The sequence below is a fragment of the Danaus plexippus genome, chromosome Z (assembly GCF_018135715.1).
Source record: "Danaus plexippus chromosome Z, MEX_DaPlex, whole genome shotgun sequence".
Classification (NCBI taxonomy): Eukaryota; Metazoa; Arthropoda; class Insecta; order Lepidoptera; family Nymphalidae; genus Danaus; species Danaus plexippus.
Window position 1 is genome coordinate 1,425,343 of NC_083559.1, and position 5,943 is coordinate 1,431,285.

General features: G+C 28.8%; 1 pseudogene; it reads right to left on the reverse strand.

Annotated features, from left to right (window-relative positions):
- Positions 1-2,911: 2,911 nt before the first annotated feature.
- On the reverse strand, positions 2,912-3,022 carry LOC133320028 (U5 spliceosomal RNA; annotated as a pseudogene).
- Positions 3,023-5,943: the final 2,921 nt, after the last annotated feature.

The window sequence follows — 5,943 nt, forward strand, 5'->3', positions numbered from 1 at the left end:
GCCGTGTAAGAAAATGTCATCAAAGTAGCTTATATCAGTGTAATACTACGCTGTTATTATTAACTAACTGAATTTAAAAATAGAATTATTACAAAGACCCGAAAACTAAGTAAAGTATTTTATAACGACACATCGAAAGACTCGCTTTGATTGTAGATTGCGGATAGATAAGACGAATGTCTCAAAATTTAAGAATTAAATTATCATATGGAGTACAAAAGCTACTCATAGAATTTTCGCTTGCTTGGCAGTTTGTACTCATTCTTTTTTAAGACAATTTAATCAGTGTTTTTAAGACATTTTATTTTACGTTGACTGAATATTTCTCTCCGAAGCTCTAGTCGGGGTTTATATACAGAATTTACTAAACTTCTTAATCAGTTGAAAACCTCTCGACTTAGTTAAATTCAAGATAAACGTATCTTGAGTTAAATATATAAAACAGCTTCTTAATAATTTCATTTAAATTATTTATTTACAATTCTCATAAAATTATATATTAATAAAATCCCATCATATAATTTTTATATCTATATATTTTTATTTTATATTTAAATTTACATGATAATGAATTTGTCCAAATCACTTAGTCACAAATGTAATATTTTATGTAATGTGTGTAATATTTTATGTTAGTTATCAACATAGTTTGTTATAGTAATATTAAAAGATTTTAACTTCGAATACAACGTATAAATCGTCCTTCAATATTGAGACCCCATCGTTTTTCCTCATTAAGTTGCTGACCGCATCTCCGGGGTTTTTGAGACTAACATTTCTAGTATTACGCAAAAACAAAAATCGGTTAGGTAACATATTAACGAGATTTTAATCGATATATCTTGTGAGATACATTAAATGAATTACAGTGTGCTACTTTTTAAATATTATGTTAGAAATATTTAAATGAAACTAATATTTTTCGGATATAATACGCGTGCTTTATTTTTGATTAAAACTACATACTCCCGTTGCTTCGGTTTCTTTTCAAAAACCGTGATCACGGAAAAGTGATCATCTCGTCTGCCTGTGATCACGGTTGCTGAAAAGTAAGAGTGAGAGATTTTTTTTTAAATGAATAAAACTCGCGAAAGTCTTAGATCTCATTATGACAGAAATATTGTATAGAGTAAATTATTATAAACGAATAGGAATATGTATTATGCTCATATTTACTGAATCATAAGTAAGATTTTTACTTAATCCACATATACTTTGCCTAACCTGGTATTAGTTTAAGTAATTGTATGTCAGTCGTGCCTCTGTTAGCAATATAAAAGTAGTCGTATATTGAAGACGTATAAATACGGAATCAGACAGAATATATGTCTGAGTCCGATGTATAATTATCTATCAGTCTTTGTGTGATTGAATTATAATATAAAGAGTTATTAAGTTATACGTCAAATAACAACTGTCTGTGTTCATTTATATGTTATTTGACTATTATATATATATACGAATAACGCAAATATTAACAGTAGAGATAGAAAAAATTCGTGGTACTTTAAGATTAAATAAAAGTAATCAATAGAAGTTTTTAATTTTATTTCCAACAAAAAATAAAAGCAATAATGTATTTTTTAGATAATCTCTAAATGATTCATATGGAAAGTCTTATTTGTTAGTAACAAAGACTTCTTGAACCGACCACAGTAGATTGAAATGAGATAGCAAACAAATTGACCTTCCAACAAAATATTAATAATAAGTCCCATACGACATTAATATTACGTAACGCATAAAACGTTGAACAAGTTACTTATACAAAAAATATATATATTTATATGAGAATTAAGTAAAATAAGGTTTAAAAAGATTTCAATAAGTATGGAATATTTTTATTTATTTATCGAATTTAATAAAAAGCCACTCAAATATATTTTATAGTAAATCCGTTTTCATAATTCCCATTTAGTCGATTGGCAGCGAGGCGAAACTGCTTTATAAGTGCATTAATATTTTTGCGATTGATGCTTGAAAAGCCAACGCTCTCACAGTTAGCTGTGAAAACGAATGATAGTTTTTTCGATAACATTGGCAACAATGTTAATGGATATTGCTTATTTTTTAGGGAATATATATTTCTATATTTGTATATTAAAAAAACAATAGATGGATCTTGAATAAAATTTTTGAGCAAATAGTTTAAATATTCAACTTAGGTGATTCTAAGAAAGCTGATAAAAATATAACGCACGATCACTGTGTATGGACTTAATACAGACCCAAGAATAGTATTTAGGATAATTCTCTCTGAAGTTAGTTTCTGATATACATAACAAATTAAGATTTACTTATAAATGTACATAACAGAATAATATATAAGAATATAAATTAAGGCTCCCGATTAACGAATTTTACATAAATTTATCGAAAGTCTTAAACAGATTATTTTATGGCCATAAAAAATAAATAATTTTTATGAAGCTGAAACAACTAGACTTGTAACAATAAAATTATACACGTGAGCTATTTCTAGAGAAGAACAATTTATGTAGGTAGCGTATCTAGAAATATACGGAATGATTATGCGATAGCATGGCCCCAAAATGTGCTCGTACTGCAACATAAGGGATCTGGGTTATTTAAACAGCCTCTATACATTCTACCACTATCAATACAAGGACCTTAGTCGTTTTCCGAATTTTCCTATTTCACTGCCGAACTTTACCTACCGGATTATTTAATATTTATGTATATTCTTTATTTCTGTGACAAACCACTTTATAACTTTCCATACTTTCGAAATTTTCTCAAACATTTCTCATGTAGAAAAGATGTGAAGAATAATATCAATTAAGTTTATTTATCCGCTATAATCCGCTAAATTTACATTGCTTGCTAAATTATAAAAATGTTACTTTAACATCAAACTGTTATCCAAAATATGTTGGACTGCTCTTTCTTTAAATACTATTTTCAGTGTTATCCAAGATTTTAGGCCATTTGAGTGTTCCTCTCCACGGAAATCTTTAGTAAAAGGCGAAAGATTTATACGTTTTGAAGGGAAACCAGAGTTTTAAGAAGATTTTAGGCCAAGTAATAAAATAATTAAGTGATGTGATAAATATTTGGTCGTGGCTGATATAAAATAAATCTTAGTATAGAGAGGTTGTACGCAATCATTTATCATTATAATATATTTCATATTCTACATGTCACTGAATACCTGCGGGAAAATTATATTAAGAATTATGCAGCATTCTAAAAGATATCTACGAAAACTGTATCCGGAAAATATTGAGACATATTTAGCAGTACGGATAATATTACGAAATTAAAAAAAAAATCGTCCATTTATTTAAATTTCATAACTATTATTAGAGAATGCATTGATAATTCAAATGTTATCAGGAATAGAAAAACGTGATGTTGCATTTTTGATTCATGCTTAATAGAATTATGGAAGTTTTCCTGAATATGTTGTTAGCGAAAAAAACGTGTGTAGGAATATGATGTGAATATTCCAGACACATAAATGTTGCCCCATTGACGCCCCACAGATCTGGCCGACCCAAAAGTTTAAGAGATTTGGAACCCCAACTCAATACTGCTCCGATTTCGAAGGAAGGTATGGTTTTTGACCTTAAGAAATAACATAAAATCAGATTTAAGCTTTAAAATTAAGTTTAAAATAATTCTTTATTATGACAATTATTGTCCCCGGTGGTTATCTCGAAGATATACCAGCCCCTGATGAATCCCACCTTCGTCTGAATTTCTTTAGAACGAGGGTTACGTTAAAATTCTTGTATCCTTTTCAAGGGAAAACAAAAAACCATTTTATGGAGATAATTAAGGACATGATAGAATTGATTTTGATTCACAACAAAATCGTTATTTATACTTGTATATAATTTTTTAACCACTCATTATATTCTTATAGCATGTTATATGAAATCAGATTAATGAAGTGGTAGTTTTCTGCTTTCCTTGAAGGAAAACAAACAAGTGTTCTTAGCATTTTCTATAAAGAAACGAGACCTGTTGGACATTTTCCGATATATTTGCTCGATAGAAATTGACCGACGGTAAGGTGACTGGGAAATTCTTTGGAACAAATTTTCATATACTCGAGAACACAAAAATCATCTAATGCTTGATAGTATAGGAATAAGATCAGGACACTTAAAACGAAATCTCTTAAACAAAAATTTATCAAATGTATTTTTAAAATTTTTACATTCATTTCCAGTATAATAAATTTTCTGATTTATTTTCGAGATATCATTGAAGTTCAAATATTATTGATAGTATGCATAAAAATATATATGTATTTTTTTAATTTAAATACTTGTGTCCAGCCAGTTACTTTTAAATTGGCGTCAATCACATTATAATATAGAAGCCTGATTGTACTATATCGCTTACAAACAACGCCAACTAATTAAAATGAAATTCAGATTAATTAATTCATGCCTCGAGTATTTCTCAATAGTTTCGAACAATGTATTTCAGATAGTTATTGAATATAAACACACAGGAGTTTTTTTTCTTTTATATAATAAAATTATGTCTGTAATAATGCTATAATATATATATATATATTCTTTCTAAATTCTTTTACAACTAATGTCATTACAAATATATGTCAGAATGTGAATCAATGACGAGTCCGCACGTTAGTTTACAATTTCAGCGATTAAGGTCATTACATCCGTGTAACCAGTTCACCAAAAGGTAATTTTATGTTGATGTAAAATCAAATATTTAAAAATATACATACTGTAGGAATATGAGAGGGTAGGAGAGAATCAATGTAGGAATATGAGAGGGTAGGAGAGACTCAAACGACATATAAGCAGTTGTCAGAAGACATCAGGGCTCTTTTTCGTTCGTAACGCGCGTTGGTGTGATAGTTTAGTCGTTAGTAGATTTTAGAAGTGTGTTTAAATCTTTCGATTGTGTTATATTCGGATTTCATTTAACGATTAGTTTAAATCAAGATAGTTGAAAGTTGTTCATTTAGAATTGTTTTTATTTTTGTGTAAATTTAATAAATTAGCGGTGGAATTGTATCGAATGTTATTTTTTAAAAAGTCAATTCTTACCTTGTTTCTAAGAATATATATATTTTATTAAAAAAAATTCTCGCGAAATTCTTTGATAATATTGTCAACATAAGAACTCGCTGTTGTCTTTGGAACTGTCACAAATATTAAATGATTCAAATTTATATATACATCAGAATTCTGTTTGAACATAAATGTATTTTTTTTCATATTGATTAATAATTATGATAGCAGTATAGACGAAATTAATTTTGCATAAATAAACAGTTCGTTTATACTGGAGAGAAATACATATAGTTGTTATTGCGTAATCAAAAAATGTACTCAACGTTATAGATATTACCTGCACTCGGTTCAAAGCACGTAAGACAAACTAGAGACTAGTCAATAATATCCTTTCATATATGTTTGAGTTCCTTTTTAAGAACACCTGTTGAGGTAAAACCTAGACCTGTGTTCCATTTTCAACTTTTTGTATTCTAGTGTCTGATTTTCTGTGTAATGATCTGTTGAACGTGTTACATAATAGCAATAATTTATGGCAGAGCACAGACTTATATAAATAAAGACAAGTCGCTAGGAGTAAAAGGTTTCTGTCAAAAACCCCACCGGTTGGTGTTGAACTGGTTTTAATAAACTCTATCCGCCTTTCCTCTGAGTCAAAAAACAATACAGGGTATAAACTTATAATGGCACAGGAAGTTCCTGTGCGATAAACACAGATGTGTAACTCAGACCACAGTTGCATGACCATGGTGGAGCCTCTATAGTCTATTGGTAATGGAAGTAGGCGTAATAAAAGGTGCTTTGCTTCTCGACTAAAGAAATAACCTGGTATTTGGTGAAACGTTTGTATCACAGCAACTATGAATTAATACTTGAATAATTTTAAACAACAAAATCTTTTACGTTACGATTTTAATTTTTA